The 18,256-nt window shown below is 44.6% G+C and overlaps 2 non-coding genes across 2 annotated transcripts; both read left to right on the top strand.

Moving 5' to 3' along the window:
• Positions 1-10,564: 10,564 nt before the first annotated feature.
• TRNAS-GCU (transfer RNA serine (anticodon GCU)) lies at positions 10,565-10,646 on the top strand. The gene has a single exon. It is a non-coding gene; the product is annotated as a tRNA-Ser (tRNA).
• Positions 10,647-11,075: 429 nt separating this feature from the next.
• TRNAM-CAU (transfer RNA methionine (anticodon CAU)) lies at positions 11,076-11,147 on the top strand. Its single transcript has one exon. It is a non-coding gene; the product is annotated as a tRNA-Met (tRNA).
• Positions 11,148-18,256: the final 7,109 nt, after the last annotated feature.

Here is an 18,256-nt window from a genome sequence, read left to right as displayed (position 1 = left end):
CATAAAATTGCAGAATTTCTTTACCAGAGGTGTCTGACTTACCAACAAGTGAACTTAATTAAGAGAACAATTATGAGATTGGGAACAGAATTACAGGAGAGTGGTTCATTGACCAGATTACAAATGGATTTCTGTGAGATGTCACTGCATGAAAAACTGTGCTACATTTTTGTGATTTACTGTTTGATTACAAAATGGTTTGAAACATTTCAGATGCGACATGATGATGAAATTACTGTTGCAAAGTTATCAGATAACAAAAGACATATTGAAAACAGACTGCTCCATTGTACAGATAGAACAAAAATTTCAGGTGTTGAGGAGCAAAAGAACGGTACTAAAAAAGACAGAGATGCAAAAATGTGCCTAGCTACAGGTACAAAGTGGACAGATATTCTTCCACTTGTTTTGATGTTTCTGAGAAGTACTACTGATAAAAAGACAGATTTAAGTCCACGTGATATTATGATGGACAAGGTCATGAGACAGACATTTATACCAGAGAAAAGAATGATGCCTATCAATGATAGCATCAATTTGGAGAACTGCAGGAATTTGTCAGATGAAATGATTTCTGTGTTTGATGAAGATGAAACTGAAGTGCAAACAAGAGAAAAAGAGCAAGTACTTGATCCGTTACCAGGTAAAAGCATCAGGAAAAAGGTTCGTCTAAAAAGAAATTCTCTAGTGCCAGGGTGGCAGAAAAGGAGGTCAGTCAGTCTTGTCACAACAAATGCAGAGAAGTGCAAAAGACTGAAGAGGTGGATTGACACTGGCCATACTTTTCGTGTAACTACACCTGAAAATCCTGATGAGGATAGTGTCACAATTGATGATTCAGATTCTGAAAAAGAGCCTGAAGAGAATCCAGATCTTGAAGATCGACAAGTTGGTCGACATCTGGAGAACATGAATAGAAAACAAGCCTTGATTGAAGAAGACTTGAAAGTTGTGACTGAAGACTCAGAAAATGATGGAAATCTGCCAGAAAAAGAAGCAGAAGAAGAATGTGATCAGATTCTGATTCAAGACCAGGAGAGTATTGAAAAGCAGAAAAGTAGCTCTGAAAGCAGGAACAGGAATTCTGAAACTGGGAAGTTGAAGGTAATTGAAGAAGAAAATGAATTGCCAAGTACCAGCTACAAAGATGATGTTCCTAATGGAGTGAAGCTGCCGAGTAAAGAAGTACCTGAGTCTGAAGTTGAAATTTCTGACACTGAAACTGATGAGAATGATGAAGATTCTCAGATAAGAAAATTTAGAAAAGGAGCTTGGAGAACAGAATGTAATGTGACCAAGCAAAAGAAGAAATTACCAAGAAAAAGTGATGAATGGCCAGGAGAAAATGAAGGCCTAAAATTCAGATTGAAATACAGATTAAAGAAACAGATTGATGAGATATCAAGTCAAAAAGATTCTGAGAAGAAAAGTGAGGCAGGAAAGAAAATAGAAGTGATACCTGTAATGGAGGTAAATAGTCACAGTCAAAAAGAGATTGAAAACAAAAGTGACAATGATTGAAGTACATACCTGTTAAAATTTTAGGTTTTCTGTTTTTGGCATAAGGCTGAAGAAAATGTGTTAGATGACACAAGGTCGAAGAAATTCTGTTAGCTGAAAAATTAATTTGTGACATTAGGTCGAAGAAAAACTGTTAGAAGGTTTAAAGAGTATAAAAAAAAAAATTAAAAAAATTTGAAAAAGGGGGGTGTTAGAAATTTTTAGAAAATTTAGGTAAAATTTTTTAAAATTTTTATTTTATTTTTCTTTGCAAGCTTAATGAAAACATAATTCTGCTTTGGTTAATTTAGGTTATTGTTCTTTTTTGAAATTTACAAGGAGAAGTTTTAGGTTAATATGACAAGCAAGATACTGACATTTTATTAGTTATAGTTTTTGCAACACTTTTGCTGAAGCTCAGTTGTATGATACACAAGAGAATGAAATAGAACTAGAGGGGTTTCTTAAAACTCAATATGAGAATTGTAGATAAACTGATGAGATAAGTCTTTAGAAATACTAACACAGGTGAAATTGAATCGTGTTCATCTTAGATAAAATCTTTGCTAAAATATTGGGTGGTGGTGTGGTGATTTGTTAATCACCAGATGAGGGAGTTGATGGAGCGGGATAGAAAACAGAAATCTGTTTAAACCCGTGAAGTCACACTTCCATAAATAAATTAATAATGCTAACAATTTGTGATATGTGTATGCTAATTCAACCTAGTTTAAAGTTGCATTTTCACAGAACACGTGGGAAACTAACATGTGTGCTCATAAATGTGCATTATGTTGCATTCTTATGTATGTGGAAAATAATAAATTAATCTTGTCTATTGTCATGTCATAACTAATAGCAGCTGTTTTTAAAATAAAGGCATGTGCTTATTTTGCTTCCCTTGTCTATGTGGTGTCACTATATTCTTTATAGGTGCATAAAGAACCCTGCTGGATTTATGAAGACTGGTAGATATAAAATGCTGCTTTATTTGTGCTTTACTGCTAGGTAATTTAGACTAATGGGTTAATTATTAGCAATGATGGGAGGCAACAGAACAAACTGTATTTCTTTCATTAATTATTCTTTGTGTTTGTTTATATAATAGTTTTACAAGTGAAGCTTAGAGATGGCTGCAGAAAAATAGTACCCTTTTAAAAGTGGCGCAGGGACAGTGGCGCAGAAAATTGACGCTTTCTGAAAGAGGCCTAATGATGAAAATGGCTCAAGTGAAAATAATTCCAAGAAGGATGGAAAAGGCCTCTGAGCTTTTATTTTGAAAGGTTTTGGATTGAACTGCTAAAAAGATGACTTTTTGGAGAAATTTGCTAACGTTTGCTAACGTGCCACGGGAGTTCAGAGCTGACTAGCTCAAGGTTAAAAGGAAGCTGTCGCTACAAAATGTAGCAGCCTAAGGAAGAACTGCCAAGACTTCTAAATGAACAATGGACTAGTGAATTTGCCCGGACATGTAAGAAGGAGGTGTCACAGTTTACTGTGGTACGAGGTGGCTCAGCCAATGGAGAACTAGAATTCGTCTGCTGGAATGTGAAAAATAGTTAGCTCAGCTAAAATTAGGGTATAAGAATAGGTTCAGAGAACACATAGTTGGCTTATGCTCGAGAATTCTGGAGGACGATGTTATGCTGATGGACTTTACACGTGAGGACAGGAGTTTTTATTAATTACTTTATTACTAGGTGATGAGGGTAGAGACAGAGATATAGTTAGGATTTTGGAAAATGCTTAATTTTACTTATTCCTGCTAATGAATAATAATTCTTGATTTATGCTCTTTTTATTAATACTGAATAAATCTTTCTTTATGACTTTTTCTAATGCTTGTTTAATAAAATACCAAAACCTAAGTTTTTATAGATGTGTTAAAATAAACTTTCTAAAATGACAAGCTGGTCTTGATTATTGTAGTTAGTTTAAACAACTATATTTAGATCTTATCGCCTCATGATTCAAGCGCTCTATTGTTGTTATGGGCCTAGTGTTGTAGTGTAAGTTTTGTGGTAGTAGATAGTGTCATTTGTGCAATATTTTGGTGAGAGCGCTGGATCAAGGCCCAGCCATATGTAAATCAGCCTTGGTCCTGCTCCAACAGGAACAGTCCATCCCACACTTCAAAGCCATATCCTTTCTTAACCAGAACACATGCAGCCCAAGACTAGTTTCAGACTAGTTAAGCCTCATAAGTCAGGTTCATCTTAGGTCCATGGCACAGTGAGACTTAGACCAACGTCCGGGCATATCCGTTGTACTTAGTGAGTCACAATGAAGTAAAGCAAAAAGTGATGGCTAAAATGCTGGAATTGATCTTCGCCACTGGTAATTATTATAAGCTACTTACCAGAGTTGATCATATTTTTGCCCACCATGTCACCTCACCAGGCCTGCCAACTTGAACATAAGATTTGCTGTGTGAAAGGGGGCGTGCCCTTGGCAGGGTAGGGGGCGTGCCCTTGGAAGGGCGAGGCTTTGTGCTAAGACCTACCTATTCAAGTAGTCTTCCCCGTGCCCCTGTGAGTTGGCAGGTCTGCCTCACATTAGACCCAAAATAGGTGCAGTCCAGACAGAACTGACAAACAACCCAAGACTGGTTTTGGCCTATTAGGGCCTCTTTAGACAGATGCAGCGTGTTTCCAGAGCCACAGTGAGCATGGTACCCATGTCTAGGCATACCCATCGCATTAGGGCGTTGCACTGATGTAAACAAAGAAGTGATGTGTTTCTTGTGTTCCAGTTCAAGGAGGACCTACAGTGGCCATTTATCCTAAACTCTTCCTCCTGGGGTAGGACCATGGCTGATTTGCAAGTGGCTGGGTCTAATCTGGGGTGGCATTGTGGGCAAAAAACAACAGTGGGTTGGAATGCTAGCCTGACGGAATGTGAGTGGATAGCCTATTTGCATGCATGCTTTCCACCTTTCATGTGTTTTATGTTAATCAAGCCAATTGGAGCAGTAATCTTGATAACAACGAAATGTAAAAACAAAGTTGAGGAATGGAAAAGTAGTGTTCCTCTCACATGGAACCATCTAGTCACCCTAGGCAGTGCCAAAATGCCTGATACGCCAGGCCAACACCGCCTGGGAACATTGAGGTGACTGTAGATGAATGACAATGGGTCTCACAGGACTAGGCTAGCAGCGGTTCCTCCACAGGAGCAGAGTAGCGCCACAACCCCTCACTACACAGCTGCAGAAAGCTGGAAAAATAAAATGTTAAAGAAAGGATTTTATTACCATTTTAGTTTTCCAGCTTTCTGCCGAACTGAGAGGGCAGGACGGGGCCAGTGCAACATTGCTGTTGATTGGCAGCAATAACGAGTGACTCTTTCAGTGTGAATTGAGCATGTCAGTTTGGCCAGCTACATTATTACAGCCAAACAGACATGCACAATTCAACCTCTCCAACCCGGCTGTCATAGAAAGCCAGGTTAGAGAGCAGGCACTGGCCTTCGGTGCTCTTCGGAGCGCTGAAGCAGCCTGCTCCAGCTAATCCAGACACTTCTCTAATGCAGTATGAGAGCATTGTCTGGATTGGATAAGGAGCTGCGTGACCTCGCGCTGGAGGAGTCGGGAGCCGGGCGGCTGGAGAACACCGAGGACAGGATGTGCTGCTGGCTGAAAAGGTAAGTTATTTTTGTTTCTTTCATTTTAAAATGTAAATGTTTATTTTATATTGTTTAATGTCACCTATTTCGACTCACCATTTTCGTGGGTCACAAACCGCCACTGGACCTGGGACCAATACAATGCAAAGCAGGGCTTTAAGTGGGACGGGTGTCAAAGGGTCTGAGCACCGGCAGTTTTTTTAAAGGGTGCTCGAAACGGGTCTCTATCGGGCTCTGTTTTGAGCCCTAGCACAGGACTAACTGCTGTCACTGCAGTCCGGAAAAAAAGTGCCAGGGCACAAAACAGACTGCTAAAGACCAGTTTCGAGACAGCAGGCACTAAGCACATCGATGTGCGCAGCCCACACTGCTCACTTCTCTCTAGTGGAGAAGTTACAGCATGACATCATGCCAGGTGAGCGTTGTAAGGGAAATCCTTTAAAGAGTCATTTTACTTTCTGGATTTCCCTTCTCTTTCTCGAACGCAAGAGCAGCAACATTGTGGTAGGGTCACTAGGGCTTTAATTGGAAGCGTTTTCAATATTATATGTAACAAGCCATAGTTGCTGCTTATTTATCTTATGCAACTAATAACTATTGACAAAGCCAATAGTCCTTACTTATTGTAGGTATGATGTTACTTGTTGTATCACATATCTGGATGCAATGACAGAAACAGCAAAATACACGTCAGGCGGCACACTATGCTAAACACAGATTTTTAGGGTAAGTGTTTTAAAATCACGCCCCTAATTACACTGGCCACGCCCCTTTCAGAGAACCCCCAGTTTTTTCATCCCACTTAATGCCCTGATGCAAAGTCAACGTAAAAGATATTACTATTGCTGCTTCATCGACCACCTCGATGCCCACGCAACCGAGCACCCACTGCAAATTCTACAGATGTCCACAACTGAACCATCCCACCCCCGCAAACACGTCCTACTCAGTCACCGAAACAAACCACTTCTTTGCTATCGAGCAGTTCAACGTTTTTCAATTGTGTGCACAAACGTGTGTGTGTATGCAGCCCCTCCGCCGGAAGCCTTTATAAACCATACCTTTACATGTATTTGTGCAAATATGAACTTTTAATATACAAGCTCTGTACACTTATGCTACAGATCTACCCTGTAGTGTCCATCTGACACTGTTAAGGGTTAACCATGTATGCCTACACTAAACACCCACCCACCACTGATGTCACGACATCACGTGACACAGTTAATAAAAGGAGCCGAGCGCACGTGCTCGAGGCTCACTAACCCACTATACATCTGGTGTGTGTGTCGCAGTTCTTCCACCATGTGGGCCTAGGGCCCCACAGTATTACAATGGCGACGAGGGAGTGTTTCGAACTCCACGCGACGCAGCCACTGCTAAAAAGGGGGAGAGAATCCTGCCCGAGCGAAGGGCACCCCCAGAGGAAGCAACGCCGGCCGCCGAGTGCCCACGGGGCGTGCACCGTGCCCCGGGCCTAGCCTGTGATAAGGAGGTGATCGGGAGCTGACCCAGCACCTCTACGGCCCCGCCGACTGCTGCTGTGCTGAGGGAGGCGTTCCTGCGCCAAGCGGACCGGACAGAGCCCACCTGCACCGGCCGCGACTGTGCCCCTGTGAGGAGTGCTGACCGGGCGGAGCCCACTCGCCACGGCCGCAGGAGAAGATAGGCCCGTCGGTCGGAGGTGAGCGGTGAATGGCCCCGGGGGGCCGCGCATGCCAGGAGCGACCCCGCTCATGTCTAAACATTGGCGGTGCCCACCCGCGTGGCCATGGTGCCCCACAATAAACTTTGCATAACGCAGCGCCAGCGGAGCCTACCCACGGCCTGCACGAAGGGACCCCGTGTGGAACACTGACGCGGAGCCCACCCGCATGGTCAAGCGCCCCGCCGGGCGTAAAAGGGGGACACAAATAAACTTTAATCGAAGCAGCGCCAGCGGAGCCCACCCGCGGCCTGCCTGCAGCGCCTGCTGTTCCCCGCCGCGCCGCATGTGTGAGGAGCGGCGGCCGCGGCGAGGGTGAAAGGAAAATCCAAAAGAGACACGCCTGTAATAAAGCACGACTCGCGGAGCCCACCCGCGGCCTGCTTCCAGCGTCCCCCGCCGCGCAGAGTGAGTGAAGTGCGGCGGCGGGGTGAAGAGATTGCCCGGGAGAGCTGCCGGTCCCAGAAAGTAGAGCGGAGCCCACCCGCAGAATCGTGAGCCCTGGTGTCTGCCCCCCCCCCCGCACAGCGCAAGAACAGCGAGGCTGCTGCGGGCGGGAGCAACAAGAAGGAAACGGCAATCGGCCGGAGGCCGAGTGTAGAGCCTGCACCCCCCTCCCCCGCAGCCCGTGAACTGAAGGGCCGGCTGCAAGGGGTGGGGGAGCAAAGAAAAGTCTACATGCGGCCGGAGCCGCCTCGAAGAAGTGCCACAAAGCCCCGCATCCCCAGGTGCTGAAAAGTAGGTCCTTGACAGCCTTCAAACAACAAATAATAAATAAATAAAGATGAACTTACCTGGCATCCTCGAGGCCGACCCCCAGCACACCAGTGAGGACACAATGGTCCCGACATCCACAAACCTGCTCCCACGCAGCACACAGCCCAGCACCGGCAGCTTCATCAGAAGAAATCTCCTGAAAAATAGAAAACAGCCCACACTGCCATCTAGTGGACTTTGGTGAGCAGTGCACCCAAAAGAAGCCACAAGAACAAAACAAGCACAAGTAAGCACAAGGGACAGCCTACAAGGAAAGCAAGCCTGCAGCGACGCGGATCAAGACGGAGACCCAACACCGCGGCAGAAGTGACGCCTGTGGCCACAGGTGATCACCGCAATCGCAGAAGACAACCTCACGCTGGACGAAGAGGGAGAGTCGGAAACGTCTACCGCAAGCAGCAAGATCCAAAGGCAACCAACTGGAAGAGCGCAAGTGTACCCCGGACGCGGACAGTACAGGACAGCGCCTAACAGAGGGGAAGCCACACCAAAAGCACCAGAAGATGTGCGAGGCAAGTACCCAAGTGTGAAGAAGAAAAGTGCGACACGCAAGTGGAAGAGCGACAACGCCAAAGAATCTAGTGAACCGCAAGGAACAAAGCTACACTGAAGATGTATCACGACGGTACCAAGTGAAGCGAGAACTTGCCACTACACTAAACACTGACGTGCACCGGAAGAGTAACACAAAGTTACCCTGCAGCCAAAAGGAGGCGAAACAACCAAGCAAGGTCAACTCCCCAAGAAGCTAAAGAACCTCACCGGAAGCGAGCACGAGAAGTGCATCCACTGGAGAAGGTCCATAGAGTGGTGAAGCTAACCCTCCGTAAAAGCAGAGCACACGAAGAGCGCAGGAGAAACTGCGCCAACGCAAAAGCACTGCAGCAGAACCAATAGCGATCCCAACGGTCGCGGATAGCGAGAAGACTCACGAAGAGGAAGCTGTCCACCCCATCTGGTAGAAAATAAGATCGCCCAAGAAAAGGATGATCCGACAAGCCAGAGGGGCGCCCAAACAAAAGCCGATCACCCAAAACGATCGCTAGAAATGAAAGACGAAATTCTGCCAAGTCAGGATGAACATGTCCTGCCAGAAGACGTCCGTAAACTGAGAGATCAGAAGACCCGGAGAGACGGACGCAACACCAAGAGTAACTGGAAGTAATAGGAGACAAGAGAGAAGATCGTAATGACCGGTCCAGTCACCGAAGAGGGGAGAGAAGACAAGTGTCCTAAAGACAGGACAAGACCAGAAGGAAACAGGCGGAGTGCACGCTGCTTGAAGAAGCCTGGTCAGCAAGACAAAGGAAGAAAGGTGACCGCACTGTGTCGTGAAAAGGAGAAGAGTGGCACGAGGCCATGAAGAAGAGAACTGAAGTAAGAAGTCATGTGGCACGACGCCATCATCAACAACTTCTGGAAAAGGTGAAGAGAGGTGTAACACGTCCACACACCTACAAGAAGAAGAAGAGGTGACACACTACAACATCGTATACAGTGACCCGCACGTCCTGGAGAACACTGATAGCACCAAGAACAGAACAGGCACCTATTCACAAGACCCCGACGACCCGTGGACGGTAGGAGAGCACAGGCCGGACCATTGGCAACACCCACCTTTGGGATTGAGCGGAAGTCTGGAAGCTGAGGGAGCTCAGATGTCCTGAACAAGGAGAACTGACCAATCCACACCAGCCCGTGGAGATCCAAGGGGCAAAGGCCTCAGGGACACCGGTGGCAGAGGGTCCCAACACGAGAGATGAGTCCATCGCCGTCTAACCTGCACGTCCCAGGAAGATGAGGAACTTGTGCGCAAAGGCAAGAGTCAACAACTACCCTTCAGGTGGAGCTACGGATTTTGTGAGGTAGTACCCCATCGACTCCTCCATTCACACGCAGACTGTGGAGTTGGAGCAACGCTGTGGAATAATACCCGGCCCAGTGGAAACCTGGTAAAAGGGCCTCCGGTGATATCTCGTGTCAGGAGAACACCCGCGAGAGGGGCGTCCTAGTGAGAAGAATGTCCTTCGAACACTCCACCCTTTGAAAAGTGAAGCCAAGCTGCCTACAGTGAAGAAACCGACGGACCAGCTGAAGACAACCCCATCCAAGTCTAACTTCTAGTCATCCTGTCTGACGTCATCCTCAAAAGCAAGATCTCCGTGGACTGACCACCACACGTCCACGGCGCAAGCAAAGAAGAACACGCCCACCGAGAACCAGGACGTCGAGCCAAGAAGAAATAAAGTCTCAGCAGCAATTTCCATCACCGTCATCAAGCAAGCAGCTGAAGAGACTCACTGTAAATTTGTAATTACTGTATATTTATGTACTTCCTCCCACAGGCTCGGACTTTTTGCCTTTCCTTAATTTTTATTAAAGTTTGGGAGGAATGTAGTGTCCTAGCTGACACTGTTAAGGGTTAACCATGTATGCCTACACTGAACAACCACCCACCACTAATGTCACGACATCACGTGACACAGTTAATAAAAGGAGCCGAGCGCACGTGCTCGAGGCTCACTAACCCACTATACATCTGGTGTGTGTGTCGCAGTTCTTCCACCATGTGGGCCTAGGGCCCCACAATATTACATACCCCACTGCTGTGTGCTGATCGTCTCTACAAAGTTTACTGAAGAACCACGTTTTCCACGTATCTTGTCACCTTTCCAGAAAATTAAAAGTAAATGTGAATGTAACGAAGGTTATCTGAGGAGGGAGGGAGGTTGAAGAGTTGTATTCAGGTTCTAGGGACCTGCACTTAAATCTTTGAAAGTGTGTTTTCAAACTCCTTTGTTCTCTTTCTTTATTGAGTCATTTTTACATTATTTATTCAGATTATTTTACGCATGATAATGAATTCTCAAATATATCAATCATAAAATAACAGTACAGGCGCCCATATGTATATTCAAACATGATCTAGAAGGCGATCATCAGAGAGAAGAATAAAATGACGAGGTGGCCGAGTGGTTAAGGCGATGGACTGCTAATCCATTGTGCTCTGCACGCGTGGGTTCGAATCCCACCCTCGTCGACTATTTTAACACATTTAGATTTTGTTTTGCCCAACTTTTTAATCTATGGAAGATTTATAAAGGCAACGTCTTTTCATCCGGCTGTGAAATTAGCAAAACGTTGAGAAATATTGTACCTTAAACTCGTGCAGCTAAGAAAGCACAAATCGTGCAATTACAAACTAGTGACGGCATCTAATTACCTTCAGCTGCCGCGAGGACAAGCCTAACCAGCAGAACAAGCCACAGCCTTATTTCCGGGAGACTTTGCAGAGGAGGAATTGCAGATTTGTAGCTGGAGCTGCTTACGTTCTATTTAGACTTTAGAGCCCACCCATCGCTGGTGTGAAATTCCGTTCCTCTAATTTCATTGGCAGATAGGAAATCAACAGAATACGTCAGCACTTGAGATCAGGGATTTGTAATAGACCTGAGCCTCGTTGGCTACCAGCAGAGTGGCGCAGCGGAAGCGTGCTGGGCCCATAACCCAGAGGTCGATGGATCGAAACCATCCTCTGCTAGCTTACACTTTTCTTGGGTTCTGTTTGTATTTTATGGCCTTTCTGTTACCATACATGACAGTTTATAATTTCCTGATGCTGTTTTATTGCTAATTATTTAGGTGAATTTATTTCAAACGAAACATTGTTTTAAAAATGTCCAATTTTCGTGTGCCCTAAGTAATGTCGCTTGAGCTAATTTCTTTGCACAGTCTCTCGCTCGTTACCACGGCGCTTTAAGAGTACTTTTCTATATGTACTTTAGCCGCAGTGCTGCAGATTTTTTTATAAACAGGTATATCACCAAGCTAAGCACAGAGTTGGGTGTCGTTGCCACGAACGCGTTGCTAGCGGGTGGGTTCCACTACCATCCCCTGCCGAAAGAGTGTGATATGGGAACTGTAGGTGTTGAGCACGAGGGTCAACGAGCCCTTGCATGGAGGACTGGATATAGGGACAGAGTGGCCGGGGGTGACCTGTCATTTCTTTTGGTAAATCAGGCCGATTGGGTTGTTTGTGATGTTGTGTTGTGTGTGTAGAGGTACTTGTTATAATAGCATAAAACCATAACAAAAAATAAACATGTTGCTCTTTCCCGCTTGCTTTTTTCGTGTTCTTGAGCACAGACTAAGGCGACAGTATTCCACATGTAAACCATTTAAAAAATATTAAGACTGCTTTGGAGTAACTGTGTTAAAAACAACCTAACATATTCAATTAATCCTAAAGTAGTTTGTACGGCCGACATAAAGCATTCTTTGACTGACTGACTGTTTGTATTGATGACGTGTAATTTACTATATCATTTATGGTTTACATCCTTTCTGGGGGGCAGAACATAAGACACAAAGTAGAAGGTGCAGATGGTACGTTGAACGGTGATGCAGGATGCACATAATATACACAGTTACAAGCAGGACAAAGGACACCTTACCATAGAAACTAACGTTAAGCACATCAAATTCATAAACATTTAGAATGCACAATGTTAGTTTTGTTTATGGGTATTTTTATAGTGTTGATGTTTTGACAACAACAGTCAATATTGGAGTGGTTCGTCTTTATGGTTTACATTTCTTTATTGGGTTTTCAATGGGACAAAAAGGAAAAAGAAGACTTATTTCAGCGTTTCAAAGCCCATTGAATACAGAGCTCCTTGTAGTATAATATAACATCCCAACACCCTCATCCCCCCCCCCCCCGCCCCATTCACATCCCCTCTACCCCCGCCCCCCTGGACCTGGTGACCGAAAGAAAGAAAGAGAAGTAAAAATAGTAGCTGGGTTACCCTTGAATGGAAGATCTTATATAATGACCCCAGTCCGGCTCTAGGGCAGTGCGACCGGTGCCACCGCACCGGGTACTGGGTGCTGACTCTTCGAGGGGGTGCCATGTTTGGAAGTATTTTATGGTTTTAAAAGCACCTGCTGCTGCATTGCTGGCCTCTGGCAATCATCATACAATAAAAATGTCAAGATAACTCCAGTGATTGATGTTAGTCCTGGAAAGAGAGAAGGAGTTTTGTCTAGTGGAAGTTTTAACTCATTTTATGGTAGGGTAGAGGGTTAATATGCCTGCTTAAAAAATGTGTACCATGCAGATCACACACATAGTTTAAATAGGTCAGTGCTTTTGTCAGAGAAATCCTTTTGTTACTAGCAGTGTAGATGTTAAAATCCTAACATGGATCAGTAGATTGCTAACTGTCATCAATGAGCTGCAAGCAGAGGGCGAGGAATAGATTAGAGCATTATGATTTTTTCCTCCATCTTTCATTATTCTAATGTTTCAAAATGTGTACATGTTGGTAAAAAAAATCCTTATTATTAAATGTAACCCCCAACTATGGGGTTAGGTTTGAAATTGGGAGTCTGTGCTTCTCCAGACCAGGCACTCTACTATACTGTCTACCAGTATGGGTGACATGTGACTCACCTTGTAGTCTTCTGGCTTAAGCAACATTTCCTATACACTGATATACCCACATATGATTGATTGTCTCTGTGTAATGTGTGTGTCATGTAAAGTGCTCTGACACCCTACACTGGTATAGGTGGCACTATATAACTAAATACACCTGAGAGAGAGTGGTTATGGAGACTTTGGGGGCACTGTTAAAGGATAGTAGCAAGGGAGCTTTTTTTTGCAACAGTTGGGTCAAATTGCAAAAGGGGCTGACAGTGAGGGTAACAGCTATACCAGATAGACTCAAACTACAGTACCCTTACAGCTAAAGATTCCAGCTCAAAATAGAGCTGGAATATAAGATATTGCTGACACTCATTTATAACTCATAGTATCATGTGAAGGCTGCTGCTCAGGGGTCCGGGCTAGGACTTTTTAGGTCAGTTGAGTATAGAAATGTAAAGCCATACCCAGCGATAAAACCCAAAGGATTGCAAGGCATAAAACCCCACCTGGAAACACACACAAAATCTATTTGGGAGGAAGTTGAGACAGCTCCTACAGTGCCTACTATTGTAAATTCATGCTTGGGTGATAGCTGGAAAGAGAAGCTCTCAAATGGGTGTGGGTCACTATATTTGCCAAATTTGCTTACTAAAACCCAGAAGGCTCAGGCTGTGAACCGTAGAATATAGTACAGTACTACAAATGCCCAATTCCCTGCAACCCATGTCTGAATCACTGGCTTTGGTGGATAGAGGCTCTTCTGAGGGGATGACGGAGACTCCCCTGGAACATACCAAGCACTTTGAGAACCAGGATGAAAACGCAGAATTGGATACGTATACACACGCTCACACCCACAAGCTCGACTGGCCTTCGAGAAGCCATGAAAAGATGATGTTTGTGATAATCTATTGGTGTCTAAGAATTCAGCTGAAGCTCACGCTTAGGCGCATGCTGTTCTCTGATCACCCCTCATTGCCTTAACTAGCAATTCCACCACTCGTAATTCAACAAACCTGCAACAATTTTCAATCTTTGACAGAAATCTGCCTCATGGCTCGTATGGTGAGATTCCACACGTTGATCCTTCTTAAGAGAGGGGCAGTAGGGCAATCCATAATGGGCATGACATACTTGGATCCATGGCTGCATTGACTTAACCTATTAAACTAGTGTTTATAAATGGATACCACTCCTTTCAGACTTTAGCTAAACCCTCCGTCTCAGAGAGGGCAAAGGGGGGCATCTTGACTTTAATCGAAATTAACCTATCTGTTAAAATAACAAAGTGTGACCTTTCAAATCCAAACTTCCATATCCTCACGATGGAGGTACAACAGGAAGAGACATGGCTACTAATAAACTTTTATAACAATAGGTTTGGCCCAAACATGCATTCTATTGTGGGAGAGGTTGACAAAGAAATAAATAACTTTGCACGTTATATTTTTAATGAGAATGTCAATGTCATCTGGTTGGGTGACTTTAATTTACATCCATGTAAATACAATTATATACTACTTACAAACCAAGGTAGAAAATTCCTTTTCAATTATCAGTGACCACGCCATTATATATTTTGAGCTAAAAGTATTCATACGTGACCCTCCCAACTATCAGTCCATTGGTACCCCTATCATGGCAAGAAAAAATGGTGCCCAACTAAAATGGGCCCATATTGACAAAATAAGGACGATCCAAGATATTATGTTAAATACACGGGATAACATATTAATATGCCTCGAACCAGACGCCGATCTGGGGAAAATCATGTCCGCTTTTGGTAGCATCTTAGAGAAAGTACAAATTGGCCCTCACACGCATAAAACCGTCAAACAAACCAAAAGGTAGGGTTGGTTTGACTCCCCATGCACAAAAGCAAGAAAGGTACTGATGGAAGCATTACAACCCAGACCCCAAATTCTGGATCAAATAAAAACATTGCGGGCCTCATAAAAACTGGCACGAATAAAAAGAGAAAAATGTATTGAGGAGGAGGTATGGGCAGACCTCGATAAGGCAGCTAGAATGGGAAACAGTTGTGACTTCTGGAAGCTAGTTAACGCACCACATTTTAAAAATCCTAGTGACCCTATAACAGTCACAAATGTACCTGAGGAGGCGTGGGTCTCCCATTTTGAGAACATCTTTGCCATAAGTCCTCACTCCACATACCTCTCTCTGTCCTTGTAAGCAAACTCCGATGCTCCTCTTTCTTTTTCACTTATTGAAGTTAAAATAGGGATGGAACCATGTCGTTCGGGTAAGGCCCGAGGACCAGATGGCGTCTCAATTGACTTTTTTCAGGATAACCCAGACTTATGGGTACCTGTTGTAAAAAATGTCCTCCACAGTATAGCTCTGGCAGGTCCCCCCCACTTTATGGTCAATGGGTGTCATTGTCCAATTTATTAAAAAGGAGATAGGGCTAACCCGAAGAATTATAGACCGATCTCCCTGCTGGACACAACATCAAAGCTCATGGGCCGCCTCCTCCTCTCTAAGTTAGAGGGGTGGGCCAAGGAGAAAAATATCTTAATCCAGGCCCAATATGGATTCCAGCAGGGAAGGGGTACTGTGGATCAGAGCTTGAATTTAGCACTGATTATAGAAAAGTAAACCAGAATGAAGGATGAAAAGATCTACTTGGCATTCATGGACCTGTCGGTTGCGTTCGACTGCGTGGTTCATGCTAAGCCAAGGAACATCATGGAGGAGATGGGGGTTGACCAAGCCATATTAAACTGTATCAGACTGCTGTATTCAAACGCCGCAACATCGGTCCACTATTCAAAAAATGGTGCATGCACCCGTCTATTCAAAATTGCCAGGGGAGTAAGGCAGCACACTGCTATTTTTATTCAAAGGCACAGTGGTTCCCTTTTTCTTTGAACTTGATGCATGGTGCCATTAGCTTGCTGAGAGTGCTGAGCGCCTGTTCATTAAATGTGTTTTTCTACCACAGTAACAAATGATGTCTTTCTCACTCTTTCCAATTCACACAATCACTCAGATGTAGTATAACACAGACTAAAACTATAAGTTACACACTGATATTATCACATGCGATTCTGGTCCTCAGGAAAGCAACACTGACCCCCTTGTGCAGCTTAGACATTATGGCTGAAACAGATTGACCCATACCAAGGGTGTGAGACTTCATTGGTTTCCTGCTGCACACCCACCACTGCTTTTAATCCGTGTCTTAGTTTGCCATTATTAAAATACACCACACCGGTGGGTAACCTCGTTTTCTAATCTGAGATTATCAAAACCCTAAAAAAAAACACTCCGCTGTAATGAGGCATCGAAGCACGCTCTTAATGTGCTAGATTGTCCTCCACCTGCGTAGCAGTTAGCATGGCCCCTCACCTCTGCTGCATATAAGGCCTTAGAGAGGCATTGACTCTTTTAGATTTCCAAAAGTGGTATTTATGATTTGCCCCATGCAGGTCATGGCAAATTAAAAAAGTGCCCACAGACTGACTCAACTTTCGGTGGCGATTAGGAATGTTGGTTGCTCAACTCCCAAAAGATTGAGAAATGTTGACTCTTTCTAATCTGTTATTACCTAAAGCTAGATTTCTCATATTCATTTATTTAGGACCACAAGCAATTGTGTGTCATTCTGTAAAATTTGTTACCAAATCAAGGTCAGCCATAAACTGCATAAGGGTGTTAGCAAGACAATGCAATGCCCTTGGCGTGCATGCAATCACTACCACGTAGTCTGCAAATACAAGAGCATGGATTGGTATATTAGTTATCCTTGGGACATCGATGTGGAAGAGAATTTTAAAAAGCGTGTGGTGGCATTCGGAGTCAAAGGCTGCCGAGAGGTGGAGGATCAGAGCTACTGTTTCTCCTCAGTCGAGGAGGGTTTGTATGTTGTCGGTGGCTGCAGTCGGGGGCAGTATCGGTGCTGTGATTACTGCGGAAGCTGGATTGGGAGACATTGAGTAGCTGATTCTGCTCCAGTTGTGTCGTGAGCTGCTTATTGATAGTCTTTTCCAGTACCTTGGCTTGGAGTGGGAGCAAGGAGATTTGCCAGTAGTTTTTGTGTTTGCTGAGGTTAGTGGAGGGTTTTTTGAGTAGGGGTCTGACTTCATTGTGTTTCCAAGCCTCGGGAAATGTTGCAGTGGCGATTGAGGTGTTGAGCAAGTTGGTGAGATCCTTGCTGATCCTTTGGTTTCTGAGGTTGAAGATGTGGTGCGGGCATGGGTCTGTGGGAGATCCCAAATGGATGGATTTCATTATTGAGGTTGTGTCCTGGGTGGAAAGCTGTTTCCTGGAAGGCAATCTGTTCTTCATGGCGGTTGTGGCGATGGCGTGTTGGTCGAGGAGCTTCAGTGGTGTAGGCTGGAGTTCAAAGTTTCTGTATATGGTTGAAATCTGTTATAACTTACTTGTCTCTTCCCTACTGCTCAGCCAGAGTGAGTGCTTGTGCACTTGATGATGTTTGGAATGTTGGATTACAACAAAATCTTGTCATGGAAGAAGTTGACACGTTTGTCGCAAAGCCCGTGTGACGGTGTGATGGTGTTTTTGCTGGCAGCTGGGTTGTAGAACTCCCTAATGATGTTAAAAAATTCCTTGCCGTTGTTGGCACTGGTTTGCTGCCATCAGCTGGTAGTTGTCGAGTTTCAGGGAGGTCTTGAAGGTTGCCTTGTTGAGGTAGTTCTTGCTGGTGCGTCATCTCCTCTCCAGCTGTTACATTTTGCTGTTCTGAGTTCTTTGGTGTACCAATGGCCATCCTGGAGGGTCGTCTGTGATTGTTGTTCTTGATGGGGGCAATGCTTTTAGCACAGTTGGTTATCCAAGCATTAAGGGTCTTCATTTTGTATTCCACATTGGTGGCAGCAGCTAAATTGGAGGTGGTAAGGGTGTCTGTTCAGCTGGTCTCTGCAGTAGGTCAAGATGCTCAAGTGGACGATGGAGTGTTCGATACTTGTGAGTTCTGCGACTTGACTGTATTTGATACGGGTTCCTGGAGGTGAATATAGGGTCCAGATTGTGTCCTGTAGTGTGTATGGGATAACTGATGATTTTGGTCAGTACAAGGCTGCTCATACTGTAGAGGAGGTGGGTAGTGTTGTTGTCGTTCGGGTCATCAATGTGGACATTGAGGTAGCCGAGGAAGATGTAGCCTTAGAGTAAAGGGCTAGGGGCGCAATGAAGTCGGTGTTACAGAATCTGGAGTGTGGGCCCGGGGTCGGTAT

The sequence above is a fragment of the Lissotriton helveticus genome, chromosome 12 (assembly GCF_964261635.1).
Source record: "Lissotriton helveticus chromosome 12, aLisHel1.1, whole genome shotgun sequence".
NCBI classification, from domain to species: domain Eukaryota; kingdom Metazoa; phylum Chordata; class Amphibia; order Caudata; family Salamandridae; genus Lissotriton; species Lissotriton helveticus.
This window is presented reverse-complemented; position numbering and strand designations above follow the sequence as displayed.